Raw genomic sequence first — 16728 nt, forward strand, 5'->3', positions numbered from 1 at the left:
TTACATAGAAATAGTTTGTTTTAACTTCTAATACTGTCCCCTAAATTTAACTTTTTCTTTGGACAACTTTGGTAGAGACTTGTTGGCTTCATCCATTGCATTGATTGCTAGTGAAAAATTGAACTTCCTTTTGATTTTCCGTTTGAATTACAATCAATAAGACATCATCATCATCATCATCGTCATCATCATCATCGTACTCAGTATATCCCACCAATAGCAATGCTATGGTAGGGTTTGAGGAGGGTAAGATATAGACAACCTTACCTCTACCCCATAGGGATAGAGAAGCTGCTTCCGATGAGACCCCCGGCTCGATAGTAGTTTTGCATCAAGGCTTGGACATAAAGCACATAACACTCAATCATCAGGACACCGGATGATTGGTGCTGTGCCCTTGTCTTTCGGCTATCAACGCCACCACATGATACCTGATTAACCTTCCTCTACTTTTAACGTTATTTTCACGAGATTAGTAAAATATAACGTCAAAATTAGTGCAATTTTACTTTTGCCCACCCGAGAGTTCACACATATATACAATAAGACAATATTCATTATTCATAATTATTGTTATTTACAATTGATCCTGAGGCCCGTAAAATCGAATGAATAAAGAAACAACATATAAAAGATGTAAAACCGAACACATGGTTACATTTTAAACCGAATTATTACAATTACTGAAGGAGTATACATCTATCGTTTAAGCCACATCTCACCAAAAGTGAGGGTGGGTGATTTAACTTAAAACACAAATAAATACAATGAACATGAAAGCCCCCATTTATCTGGGATGTTTTATCTTGTGAGAATGCCGGAGGCTGTTGTCAATATTCTTCATCGGTTAGTACTGTTTCGAGTTATGAATAACTAGGGCATTTTAGCCAGGGTGTGCTTGTTGTTCCGCATCCAGTTGAGAACTTAATTTCTGGTTGATGCTAATCTCAGTGCAGAACTGTTGAATATAATGTGCCACCCTAACCCCTGTGTGAAAGCCAACATCCATCCCTCTGAGCCTAAGTAAACTTTGTGAGAACTGCCTTCAGCACCACTGAAGACAAGCCTCCAAAATTGTACGTGCAGTGTCTCAATTATCATGGGCGGTAGTTACGGTGGCAACGGCAGGCAGAGCAAGTCGGTCAGTGCGTCCCAGGTGCCCTCGACTCCTGCAGGCCAAAATCTAAGCATCCAACTTTCTTCAAAGCATGAAGCTCAACCTCCAACTGCATTTGCTTCCTTTCAAGAATATCAATTTGTTCAGGTTGACTATCTAACTGCACCCTCACATTCACGCATGCTTCATCCACAAAGTCAATAGCTTTATTTGGGAAGAAACGTGCTACATACAAAATTCCACAAGCATTATAAGTATCATACCATAATAACTAAATGACTTTTAAAACTACTTCAACTCAACCAAGAAAATAAATTCATACGGGTCATTAGGTTAACCAGGACTAATTAAGAGTATAAACACATATTCAGAAAATTCGTGGTCGTTTATGTTCATTTGTTAAATATTTAGAAAACTCATGGCCGTTTATGTTCATTTGTTAATAGTATATAAAACATAGTATAAACAAATGAACATAAGATCGGCATTCATATTCTAGGAAAAAATGTTTAAATAATATTACGGACATCTTGATTTTACCTGAAAGATATGATGTGCTTCTGCTATGAACAATCAACATGTTACGATGATTAACGTATGCTGTGAGCACCCTTCAACACAAAAAATTAACCCAATCGTCAGAACATGAATTAAACAATCAGATCGATAATTGAAGAACAAAGACGAACCAAGAGTAGATACACGTACTGAATCAGATAACTCATCGTCAGACTGAACCAGAGCACCAACCACGGGAGACAGCGGCCGCCGAATGATAAATTTTCCATCAACACCCCTAGCTATATATATGCAGGGTAAACCCTAAACCTAAGACATTTTAAGGTAGGAAATAAATTTAAAGAAAAAATTAATTGGACAATTATATTTGGACTTTATCGAGAGAACACATAAATAAAATGAATAATACTAAGTGTCAGTTTTCGAACAATTAATATAACACTCAATTTTGCAATTACACCTAAACAAATTTTTCCCAAACAATTAAAAACCTTGTCCATATTATAAAAAAATCTAGTAAAAACTAGTTATATATAATATAACGTGTACTCGTATTAAAGGTAAAATCTTTGATAACGTCAACAACGACCCAAAATGAAACTCAAAAAAGAATAATCACATAACTAAAACTCTCGCCTGCAAAATCATGATCGACACTTATGAGCACATGAAGTATTAATCAGATACAATACTCACTATGTATTATTATGTAACTGTTAATTTAAAAAAAGGGTCATAAACGTGAATTATGTAATTATATAGGCCCGTTGGGCAGTCAAAGTTACAACATCGATTGTTTGTAAACATCATTTTCCGTGTTAATTGCACGCGGATGTAAAATAAAGAAATAAAGAAAACATAATATATGTGTATTTTATACATTTTAATGAAGGGTCAGGCTAAACGTACTCTCCCCCCCCCCCCCTCCCTTGCTATTCATACACCCCCCTGAACTTTCATTTCCCCTTAACATTTGTAATTGTCATGTTTGTCACTCTTATTTTATTTTATAATTCTCTCAAAATATCAAATAAAAAACTATTAAGTTTTTATTTTGTTTTACAGTTTTTTTATATATTTTTGTTATTGATTTGGTTATTTTATTTATTTCTTTAAGATCTCAAAATATCAAATAAAAAGCTATTAAGTTTTGTATGTTTTTTGCTAGCTACTTTTTTATTTTTTATTTTATAGAATTTATTCAAAACAATTTGATTTTTTTTTGTTAGGTTTAGGTACATGAGATTAATGTTACTTGAGAAAAGAGTCAAATTTGTTTATCAAGTTGTATGTTATTTAACCTTTTTGTTTATAAAAAATAATACGATTTTTTATTAAAGAATGTAACCTATCTCTTAATAAAAAAAACGCTCTCAAAAAAGATTAAAACAAGTATAAAATAAAAAACATTTTTTAAAACAAGAACAACAACGTTTTTTAGATAAGAAAAAAAGCCTTCTTCTAAGTATGAAAATATATGTTTTTATTAAAAGCTTAAAAATATACATAAAAAGATAAATAGAAAAAAAAATGTTAAAAAAATGCTTTTATAAAAATAATAATAATAATAATAATAATAATAATAATAATAAAAGATAACAAAAAAACAAACGAAACAACAAAAAGGTCTAAATCGTATAAATATAAAACTTGAGGGAGGGGTACATTTAGCCGCACCCTTAAATGAATTATAAATGTCATATGTGTAAGAACAAATACTCATTAATTATAAGTAAGAGAAAGTGAATACGGTGCTGTTGCGCGTCTAAGCTTACACGGAAAACCTATCAAAACTACATAGTTTTGATTAAAAACAATCCTTAATTAATTCTTTCCCAACTACATACCATCACCCACCGTCCCCAAGGTGTCAATCTACATAGAGTTTTCAACGATTTTTATTCTCGCATCACAATTAGAGGTTAGCAATCAATCAATTTTTCAATATATTTTTTCCTCTCCTATGATTATCTAATGATGAGGTAATTATTATATAATTCCCTTATTCCAATATTTTCTTTCTGTTTTATTCATAGTAATAATAAAGAACTGTACATAATTGAATATTGATATTTTAGCTTTTATTCATTGATGGCATACACAATAGATGTAGAACTTTAATCAGAGAAGGAAGTTCCGAAACAAATCCAATTGACATGGTTCAGATGTTGAAGCGAATAAAATAAATGACAAAGAATAGAAGCGGCTTTGGCCGGTTTGAGAAAGAAATACCATTGAAACATTGGGTGAAAATAAAATTCAGTAAAAACATATCTTCAGTTTAAGAACAATAGTACATCTCTTACAAACCTTGTGAGAGTTTGGATTAAGAATTGAATCGATTATTGTTTTAAATCGATGCCTTGGAAGACTGTGGGTGGAGACCTAGCATGATAGATGGTATGTATTTGGGAGAGAATTAATTATGGATTGTTTTTAATCAAAACTACGTAGTTTTAATAGGTTTTCCGTGTAAACTTAGACGCGCAACAGTATCGTATTCACTTTCCCCTTATAAGTATTACATTGTTGTTTTTATTAAGAAAAAAAAAAGACAAACAGACAACTTAAAAATTCTTTCCAATTAAACTATGAAACCAAACAAATATATTAATAAAAACCGCATCATCTGAATAGAGGCAAATGTATTGTAATTTTCATACCTGCAAAGAAGAAATTTAAAATCACCACAAAATCAAAAAGTCAACGTATTGAATTAAAACAATTCTACCAAAAGCTTAGTACTCATCTTAAAAACCTGATTTAAAACTGTATATTCATCATTTTTACTCTATGCAATTCTATTCGGGCTGCATATAATAAACTTAAAAAGCATTATCATACTTCATTTTTGGTATTTATTTAACTGTTGACAATAACATAATCATTGTTAGTATGTCGGTCTCATTAAGCATGGGACTATTCTGTTAGAGAACAAGAATCTATTTGAAAAAATAATAGGAACAATATTTACATCATTTCCTATATTTAAAGATTGATAGCCTTGATCCTTGCTATTATGTAGCTATTGGAGATTGTTTTCTCTTATTTTACTTGATTGGCTTTCCATGTTTATCAATCTAGCTTTTTCCTATTTATTGTATAATAGTTTCCATTGTAAAATTACAAAAAGCGATATAACAATATATGATTCTTTTAATATGGTATCAAAGCAGTGCTTGGTTCTTGGACCAAACTGCTCGAGATTTCTCATCATCTTACTACAACCTTTTTTTCTATCAAAACCATCATGTTCGAAGACGGTAGCCCAAAAACAACAAAATCCAATCATGAAGACTTAACAACACAGCTTGCAAACCTCCTTCGAAATAGCTTCAGTTCCGATAACCAAACCCCAAAATCAAACCATTCCGACAGTCTCAACATTAGTCTCAAACTAAATAGCCGAAATTACCTTTGTGGGCTCGAATAATTCGAGTTGCCATCGGAGGAAATCAAAAACTCTTCTAAACCACTTATCCGGAATTCCAGCCCACCCGAACCAGGTAGCGACAAATATGAGCAAGGGGAACAAAACGATTTAATCGTATTTTCACAGCTTATACAAAATATCAAGCCAAGCCTCGTAAGCAACCTCACCAAGTTTCCCACTTAAAAATTGCTATGTGATGCCCTTGTGGTCCTATAGCAGTGGGAAGGATAAGCTTCAAATGTTCAATTTATACGTCAAAGAAAACGAATTAAAACAAAATGGCATACGTACCTCTCGAGCATTTTTGGATTGTTTTGCAAGAAATCTAGGGAGAAATCGATAGTAGAGACCCAAATCCAGTGACTTGTGTTGTGGATATTGCAACATATGACAAAAAAAGGTATAAACAAAAGCTTTTTCAATTCCTTAATGCTATTGACAGACAATATGACCCGATAAAGCGGGAAACACTCTGGCGGGATCCCTTGACATCGGCCGAAGGAGCCTACGCAGCTGTTAGAAAGGACACGGTTCACCAAACCATTCTTGCGTCCGTCTCCGGTAACTCATCACAACAGGGTGTAGCGGCTGGGCTGACAACCACAGGAACAAACGAGAATGAAGGTTTAGGGTTTCTAACGAAGGGCGCATGTCGGTCAGACCAAACTGAAAACCGGTTGCTCATCATTCCGACCATACAAATCCATGTTGAAATGTAGTCATTGTGGTATGACAAAACACAGCGAGGAACAGTGTTTTAAGATCGTCGAGATGGTGGAGCGAGGAAAAAAAACAATAAAGAAGGGCCAAAAGCTGCTTAAGTCGTTGGGAACCTAGAGGCTACCAATAGTGGTGGCAACGGAGAGAGGAATAATGGATTTGGCAGGATGGCATCAGCGGGAGAAGAAGATCTGGATTTTGGCGTCCATGGAGGTTAATGGTTTGAGGAACTCTCCTCGAGCCCTTCTTGTTTTTTAATGCCTAGTTTTCTAAACCCTCTAATTTTAAACATATTAAATAAATTCCCTAAAGTCTCTAGTAACTACTGACCAAATTAACTTTCAAATAACTTTATTATTGTATCAAGTAAAAATAATGGGAGAACATGGGAAAACATGAAACAAAGTAAAAATATTATTATTAACAAAAATAACCAAAATAAAACCATGGGAGAACAAGAAACAAAGAGTTTTTTCTATTCTGTTAATATGGTTAAAACTAGTGAAAACATTGTGGTTAAAACCGGTTATTGTTTCATGATGAGAACATGAAACAAACCAAATAACAAGTTAATATGGTTAAAACTAGTGAAAACATTGAAGAAATCTTGGATATTTAATTGTGTTGCTACCGACGTCATGACTTTTGAGTTGTCTGATATAATTTCAATTTCTAAACCTAAGATTAATCATATTTAAACCGTAAATGGGGGAATAGTTCCCGTCAAAGAAGGGGAACTATTGAAATCTTCCCGGCTTTAAAACTCTCAAACCGTCTCTATATCCCGTTCCTGTCACACATACTATTATCCATCAATCATGTAACAATAATTAAATTTCACCGTATTAATGAATCCCACCTTTTGTATACTACATGACATCAAGACGGAGCAGTTATAAAGCGTGACACTGAACGCCAAGGATTTTATTATGTGGATGAAGTGACTCAATATGGTATTGTGAAGCTTGCTCATGGGACTACGAATAGAGAGGCTTGGTTATGACATAGAAGATTGGGGCGTCCATCTATCGGTTATTTACATCTTTTATTTTCAAAATTATTTCCTTTGAATGAAACAATAAACTGTGAAACTTGTGTTTTGGCAAAAAATCATTGACATACCATTAAACCAAATAACCCAAAAGTGAATTCACCATTTTCCCTTACTCATTCTAAAGTTTGGCCCGGTTGAAGTTATTGGGGGACAAAAGTTTCGTTTTTCGTTTTGTTTGTTGACGATTTCACTCATATGACTTGGATTTAATTTTTTAAACAGAAATCTGAAGTTTTTTTATCAATTCACTAAATTTTATATCATGATATAAATACAATTTAAAACTAACATCCAAATTCTTCGATCGGATAATGTGGGAGGATTTGTTAACAATGCAATGGGGCAATTTTGTCAAGAAAATAGAACAATCCACTAAAATATCATGCACCCACACTCCCGAACAAAACGGAACGGTCGAACGGAAAAAGTGAATTCTTTTAGAAATAACTTAGGCCCTTTTTATTGAATCAAAAACTCCTAAGTCTTTTGGGCCTAATGCTCTCGCTACTGTCGCTTATCTTATCAACAGACTTCCAATCAAATCTCTTGACCTAAAAACTCCTCTTCAAACACTTTATGAATTTACCAAACTCCCACCTACACTTACACTGCAACAACACATTTTTGGGTACTCTGTCTTTTTCCATGTACCCAAGATAAATCGATCCAAACTCGATTCTTGCACTGAAAAAATTGTGTTTGTGGACTACGTTGTAAATAAAAAAGGATATAGTTGTTATAGCCCAACAAATGCCATATGTACACTACCATGAATTGTGACTTTCTAGAAACTGAATTCTTCTACACCTCCCAACACAGTAGTCAAGGGGAGAAGAGGATAATGACACATTAAGTTAACTAAAATGGGTTCCAAAATGGACCAGTCAGAAGAAGTTAATGACAATACCGAAACATCATCAACAGAATATCCTAGTACCTAAGATAAGTCACTAGCTTCACAACAATCCGATGGACCAACGATCAATGTTCCAAACCAAAATCCTTCCAACCTGTAAATCACTCTCAAACACATGACAAATCACATAAAAAAACAAAATATTGGTATATCTTATAACTATGAGGTGGAGATAGTACAAACAGTGCAAGAAGAACAAACACAAGAAGAAACAATACAATAAACAATGGATAAGGAATATTCAAGAAAAAACGACCAAGAAATACATTCTCCCACCTAGAGCCAACCGAGGAATACAGGCTAAATGGTACTCCATAGAAAAACAGTCTAGGTCATCCAGATATCCCATAGCAAACATTTCCGAAGGAAACTTATCCAAAGAATCCAAAGCCTATACTTCTTCCCTATATACTAAACTAATTCCAACCTTCGTGGATCAAGCCTTGGAATCAAAGAACACAAAGGATGCTATGGAAATAGAGATGAAGGCTTTAATGAAGAATGATACATGGGAAACGTGTAATCTTCCTCTATGAAAGAAATTAGTGAGATGTCGATGGGTCTTACTATTAAACATAAACCCGATGGTAATATTGAAAGATATAAAGCACAACTAGTAACTAAAGGCTACACCCAAACATATGGGATAAACTACTCTGAGATGTTTTCTTCGGTAACCAAAATTTACATAATACGGGTTCTTTTTTCCATTGCCGCAAATGAAGGATGGCTTCTTCATCAATTTTGTGTTAAGGATGTCTTCCTTCATGGAGAGTTAAAAGAAGTATACATGGATGCTCCACCTAGATTTACAATGAATTTCAAGAAAAAGGAAGTATGTCAGCTGAAGAAGTCTCTTTACGGACTATTACAATCCCCTCGGGCTTGGTTCTGCAGATTTACTCTTGCAATAAATACATGTGGTTTTCGACAAAGCAATTCGGATCATACATTGTTCCTTAAACAAAGAGGTAAACTTATGACTTGTTTAATTATATATTTTGATGATATAATCATTACAGGAAGTGACGAATAAGAAATGAAGAAGTTGAAGGAAAATCTATTCATAAAATGTGAAATGAAGGACTTGGGAAGACTAAAGTACTTTCTTGGAATTGAAATTATAAGGACAAAACAAGGGATCTTTATATGCCATAAGAAATACATTCTAGACCTTTTAGCCAAAATTGGAATGATTGATTACAATCCAGACGAATGAAGGTTAACCAAAAGCTCCACATAGAAAAGGATGGAATATTAACAGACAAAGAAAGATATGCCTCTGATAGGTAAATTGATATACCTCTCGCATACTCGTCCAAAAAAGCATATGTCGTTGGAGTTGTCAGTAAATTTATACACCAACCTCAAGTTACACACATGGAGTCAGTAATGCGGATTATTAAATACCTCAAAGGAATAGTTAGGCCATGATGTTCAATATACCTGTATGCGTAATCGAATAATTATTTTTTTTGTCTTTGATATGAATTTTGTGTATTTGACAAAATGAAATTTGAGTATAATGAATTGTGTAACATCCTACTTGTGGTTATAATAATAAAATAAATTTTGTCTATTTTATAGTGGGTCGTTATCGATTTAGATAAATAGAATATGAGTTGGGCTTGTGTTGGTTAAATGAATATGAGTTATGGACTTGGGTTAGAAGGAAAGACCATGGGCTTAAGCCCATGATCCATAAATATATAAACCATAATCACCATTTAATCCTTCATTTCACATATTCCATACACCATCTAAAACACACACTTAAGCTTTCTCTCTAGTTTCTTCCTTTCTCTAAATAGAAACCAAGAAGGAAACCAAGCACCGACCCGAGGTAATGATAGTATGATATTGTATGAACTCAAACCGTTAGATTTAGTCAAGAAACGACGAGCCGACACCTTTAAATCGTTAAAGTCACGAGATCCGGGTGGAATCGGGTATAAACCGAACCTAAGATGAGCTTAGGGATCACCCTAGCTCAGATCCGGATCGAACGGAACGAAAAACGGTGAAAACGAGTAAGATCTCGTTTTTCTGGCGAAGTCCCGATTTTCCGGCAATGGCGCCGCGGCGCCGGAAAAGTGGTACGAAATTAAGAGATGTCAGAGAATGTTCTGACATTCTCTAACCTAACCCTAATTCGTTAACGGAGGATTAACGAACTAGAGGCAATTCGTCAGCTGATTCGCTAAAGAAAGAATAACGAACTAGCCTTAGTTCGTATCCTGATACGTTAAGGAAAAGATAACGAATTAACCCCAATTCGTTATGACCATTCGTTAAACAGAGATAACGAATTAGAAGGTCTAATTCTTTACATGGATTGATTCGTTATATGGGCTGGTTCATTATATGGATTGGTTCGTTATATGGACTGATTCGTCAAATGACCAGTTCGTTAGAGGGTTCAATTCGTTACAAGGACCGGTTCGTTATGACAAACCAATTCGTTAAAGAACCAAGTAACGAACTAGAAGCTTAATGAAATGACATAGCAGTCCCTGGACTTAGAAAAGAATGAATTAATTACAAAGAAGCCATCGAACTTTTAAGTTAGCTAATTAAATAATTGTTTAAAATTCTAATGGAAAATGTGTTTAGACAGTTAATGAAAATAAAATTTTTCCAAGCTGACCTGGCAGTTTAACCCCAGCCAGGGGCTCTGCCCTTGGACCCCGCTAGGGGCTGCCTCCCCTAGAACCCCACTACCAGGGGCGCTGCCCCCGGACCCCATTCTTTAAGGGTAATAATTAAACTAGAAAGACGATATGGGCAGTGATAGTTAAATTGATACGTGTAATTGTTATACAATTAGTCGTGCATAGCTTAAGAAGGGAATAACCATAAACGGTGAACGTAACCGCATTCAGGTGAGTTTCTAGCCCCACTCCTTGTTATGTTTTCGGGGCTGTGTGCATACTCGATGTGATTAGTTAATACACTTATCTTAAGTGATAAGTGTATGTCGTATATGTGTTATGTGTAAGGTATGAATGATTGCTTGTCGGTACATGAACGATCTTCAGATATTGCATGTACTGTCAGGTATTGGTTGATGTTATATTTGTCGTGTATGAAGATTGAATGATGTATGCACTATGAAACTTACAATTATGTACATATATAGGTATGGTATGGAGTTATGGAAAGAAGGAAGACCGGACCCTAATAATATCTGAGGATGGAGGGTACCGGACCCTAATAATATCCGAGGAAGAAGGGTACTAGACCCTAATAATATCCTAGGATGAAGGGTACCGGACCCTAATAATATCCGAGGATGGAGGGTACCGGACCCTAATAATGTCCGAGGTACGTAGGGTGAATGCTCTTTATAATGTAAGGTTAGTTATGAATGTAGATGAAAGAATGATGAGCAGGTTAAGTATGTAATGCGTACCTTCGAGCATGTATATGTGTATGTAAAGTAAGTTATGTGATTAACTAGAACTTACTCAGCGTAGCTGACTTTTAGTATGCACGCAGGTTAACGGGTTGAGACAGCTGGTTTGAGCAGGACACATGGCAAGATTGAAGAGGCTGGCATCTGAAGCTTTGTCATGATGTTTTGATACTACTATTTATGTTTTAAATTTTAAAGACAAGATGGTTGTTTAAGACAAGTTATGGATTAATATGTAATGTTTTTATGAAAGTTTAATATTCCGCGAATGTTTTTATAAACTATGATTTGTAGAACTGCGTTTATGAGTAAATTCAACATAAAATGTAGGGCACCGGTAACGGGGCCTTACAAATTGAGGAAGTTGTAATCTTATGTAGGGATGAGAATAACATAATAATAGGATTTAAATTATAAGAAACTATGGAAATCGGTTTTTAATTATAGAGTTTTAATAATTTTATTAGCATTATCAATTAAAAATGATATTATCTATATCTATATTGCATTATAATACATATAAGCGTATTTTAATCTCCTACATTCTCTTTTCATAAGACAAGGTTATATTTATTGACTCATTATGTCTCCAACAAGTAACCAGCCTAATTGACTATCTCCGACGCATTCAAGACATCATCCGTTATCGGCATCATTGGCGTTAATAATCACGTTAATTTCTCCATCAGTTTCACCCTTAAATTGTCGACCTCCTATCTCATGTATCCGATTAAATCACAGCCATCATGTTTTACACATTCCACTTTTAGGTTTCAACTACCGATCTCCACCCATGTCCACCTTCGCATCACGAAAACTATTTTGTTCAAAAATTACCTATGCAATTTAGTGATTAAACTTTGTAAGTGAGGTAGCGTGCTCTTCACAATATTGCAAGTGTGTGTAAAGCAGTAAATGGCTCAGGATATAGCAAGGAAAAACCTTTGATCCTTAGCAGGATCTTCGGCAAAAAACCTCGGGAGTGGAAAACTATTGACCGCCTTAGATTTATTAATAAGTAAAAGTGTTACAACTCGGGAACTAGTGATGAACAGGCCTAGAGTACAAGAGCGTATGTAGTGTGGTGAAAGTAAGCAAGTGTCATATGTTGTTCATCATAGCCTCATTATATAGTAATCGATTATCTTGACATTATATGTCATTAACTAAGTCTTCAAAGGAGTCGTTGAGTTAGCTTTATTTCCACAAACTTGTTGATCAAGTCTTGAGCTACTAGCTGTTGGAAGTCATTTACATGTAGATTCAGCTGAGGTATGCTTCACAATTGTAACCGACAGCGAGGATCCCGGCCGTTTAATGTGTCTTTAATGTGATCATTACTCTAAGCAGTTACAAGACTCATTCCAGATGTTTGGCGCATGCATTTAATGAGCACTTAATTCTAATTAAGTCACCAATGACCTACACAATATATCTGTTAATGAGTCAAATAAAGGGTTTTGTATACAATACTTATTTATATCGTTAGTTATTGGACTGAGAGTTAGACAATAAGTAAAATGACCACAATCATAGATACAATTGAGTGACAAGTACCTTCGGTAATTTGTAAGAAGGCAAATGTAAAACATCTTAATACTGTAACATAAAAATGTGACTTTTTCAAACGAATGTATTCACCGGTATTTCATGCTTATCAAATATTTTTAATCTTGTGTTCAGGTGACTTGTTATGAAAGATACAGAAAAATTGCCACTAGGCACCCCAGCTTAAATAAATGACTTGTCACCTAGGGTTTATCCTTATAAAACTTATGTTTGTATGAATATAGATTCTATCCCTTGTTTGTAAATTAAGGACCATGGTGTTTTAAACTCTGATAAGTTTTTCTAACTACAATCTAGATGAAATTTTCTGTTGCCAAATCTTTTAATAAACACAGGTACCACTACCCGCATTCGTGGTGCCCACATGGGGTAAGGGATCGGGGTTGTGACATACTCAAATCTCCTCATTATCCAATATTAGTGGCCCGAGGTGTGAGTGGGGACTTTCAAGTTAGTAATGTGCCACTATAGTAGGCATGTGATACGCAATTTTACAAAATCAATAAAATGTTTGTGGGCATGCTTTTCCCCAAAAAGGAAAAGAATGTAAAAGAGAGGGGTTGTGCAACTCACATTGACTGCGTGATAAGTAACAAAAAGTTCATTTCTAGGCGGCTCGGCTCCCTACATGTATCATATATTATACGAGTATGTAAGTATACATATACATGTTGGTTCCTATAACCCCTAGCATTCAAACAATTCAATTGTTTAATTTCTTTTACTAAGTTGAACCAAGTTTGACTTTTTAACCAAACTTTGACTTTTGACCAAAGCTTGACTTTTGTTGACCTTTGACCAAAAGGTCTGACTTTTGTTAACATGTGACTAAAAGGTCTGACTTTTGCTGACTGTTAACCAAGAGTTTACTTTTTGTTGACCATTGACCAAAGTTTGACCAAGTTGACCCGATGACACGTTGGTGGCTTATATTAACATCGTAAGTGTAAATGAGGTTTTGACAACAACCATACACCAAGTAAACACAAATAAACCAAATGTACCATCGTTTAACACAACTCAGCTTCCAATTTATATTGACAGATTTTGACATGAAAACACGTACAAACCATATAATTTTATCATGGAAATTTTACCACAGAATCGTACATGTCTTGGGTGCCAAAAAAATTTTTGTTATATTTTTTAATACACACAAAAATAATGAAAATTCGTCTTGGACAACAAGTTACATGCGTACATGCACCTATTTCAGTCCGCAACATAAAGCTTTGGTTTGGTTAAAATTCAATATCCAACCAAAGCACGCAAGGCCAATTAGGTTAGAATCATAACTCAATTTATGAAGTTCTAGAAGTGGAAACTACTTAAATGAATTTGTTAAATTCATATGTGGTCGGGAATCTAGACAAGATTACTAGTTCCCGAAACAACCTTGACAAATTAACTTTTAAAATCATAAAAACTATCAAGCTTAAATCCAAAAATTACAATTCTTAGCTTTCTGAAAACTATACTCAAAGTACTATATTATCGGATAAAAAATCGAACAAAACCATTTACCTATCATCAAGTTACAATCACACAAAGAAACAATAACAAATTTGGTTACATCAAAAACTCATGCAATTCACATCACTACTATAAAATGAAAAACAAAATTGTGTCAGAAACGTGTCAGAAACGCCCTGACAGAATGAGAAACAATAATTATTTGTCGTTGGTTCCGACACATTTCTGACGAAAACTAAATTGTGTCAGAAACGTGTCGGAATTTACGACGCAATTCCTACACAACAATTTAATCTTGTAATTTAAGTTTTTTTTAATATGTTAATCTAAATGGTGTCGGAAATGTGTCGGAATTTGTGACGCATTTCCGACGCATCAATTTACCTTTGTATTTTGATTTTTGTTAATACAGTATGTAAATGATAACACAAATTATGTCATAAATGTGTTAGAATTTCCTACACATTTCTGACGCAACATCGTAATTTTTGTATTTTATTAAAATTGTGTCAGAAAACAATTTATATGTGTCGGAACTGCGTTGCAACACTAAAAAATAATACGTATATATACATATACGGTATTATTAATACGGTAATTATAATTTTTTAAACCTATTAAAAAGTGTCAGAAAAGTGTCGGAAAATTGTGACAAAAAAATGTGTCGGAATTGGGTCACAATTTGCATCAGAATTGTGTCACAAAGGAATTTCCGACGATGGTTTTTCTGACACGCAAAATGAGTTGGAAATGCGTCGGAATCGGTCGTTTGTGACGCCTTTCCGACGCAATTTAGTGTCACAACGCTATCAGTTTTCTAGTAGTGCATTTATGACATACCTATGATGATTAATTCATCAAATATGATCCAGCTATCATCATAAACATAGTATATCATCCATATCATAGAAACCTTTCATATCATATAGGATATTTATACCAGAATTTCAAGTCAATCACAACTCAACATCAACATGATCCATATTTATCCTTTGGCAATTCGTTTACCAATATTTGGATACCAGGTTTCCATAAACTTAATTAAAAGAAAATGAAGAAAAATATATCATAATTACAACTAGGGATGAGATCGGGACCGTACCAGTACCGACCGGTCCCGGTCCCAAAAATCGCGGATTCTTGGTACCGAACTGGTACCGAAATATTCGGTTCGGTACGGTACCGGTATTTAAGGTAAAATTCCGGAAAATTTCTGGAAATACCGGTCACGTACCGTATCGGTACCGAAACTCAAAACGTTGGTACCGATTCGGTACCAACGATACCAAATCGGTACCGATTTTGGTACCGGTACCAACCAGTACCAGTCTCGAACTTGTCCATCCCTAATTACAACCACTTACTTAATTATATATAATGCAACCAAACAAACTTTTAACGCCTTTATCTTAATCCACCCAAAAGATGAAGATATGTGAGTGCTTTTGCAGAGAAAATGAAACAATGAAAGTGTGTGTCTTACGGCCAAGAGAGAAGAAAGAAGAGAGATGGTTTGTTTGTTTTTGTTTTTTTTTTCAACAAAAAAGTTTTATAACTTTCATGCTCCGTAACGTGGATAATAAACATGTATATAAATGTTAACATAAATGCATTCTTTTCAATTTTCTCCAAACAAATTTATAACAACTTAATAATAATAATAATAATAATAATAATAATTACATTTTTCCATACATTTTTTCTAGTGCAACATATAGTGTAAATATAGTATAAGTAAATAACACATTAGGTCATATAGCATGTAACACCTTAAAACTTGTAGTATATGTAACAAACCAAGTTCACATATAAACATAATATATATATATAAATGTATTTCACTATTATTATTTGTAATTTATTACTCTTGTTAGACTACCAACGTAAAGATTCATGTGTATGCTCACGTGACACGTGAAATGCATGTGCGTTTCCTAATGGAGTTAACAGAGATAACAAAATTTAGTTAGCATGGTTAAACTAAAAATGTCGGGTGTCACACTAAATGAATCTATCATTTACATAAATTTTGTAATAATAATAATAATAATAAGTTGTAAGGCCCCATGCCTAGTAACCTACATTGGACGTTGGATTTACTCATAAATAAATCTAAATATCATAAAATTTTCGCGGAATAATTACAAGTCAACCATTCATTACATAAGTCGTAAATTTAGAAAAATATTAAACATGCCTTAATCTTCAAAATATCACTAAATATCATAACTTCAAATCTTCATATGCCAGCTTCTTTATTCTACTATTATGTGTCCCTCTTCACGCCAGTTGTTTCATTCTACTCACATGCGTGCATAATAAAGTCAGCTACACCGAGTGAGTTCTAGTTAATCAGGCAACATACATTACAATCTAATACTTGCAAACACGTACCCGAAGATACATGTTACATCCTTAACCTACTTACCTTTCTTTTATACATTCATACTTTCATATTTTCATGTTTTAACTTAATACGTATCATCTTAGATATTATTAGGGCCTGGTCCCT

The sequence above is a fragment of the Bidens hawaiensis genome, unplaced genomic scaffold (genome assembly GCF_021521415.1).
Source record: "Bidens hawaiensis isolate Kalapana, Puna unplaced genomic scaffold, B.hawaiensis_p1.1 tig00038964_1, whole genome shotgun sequence".
NCBI classification, from domain to species: Eukaryota; Viridiplantae; Streptophyta; class Magnoliopsida; order Asterales; family Asteraceae; genus Bidens; species Bidens hawaiensis.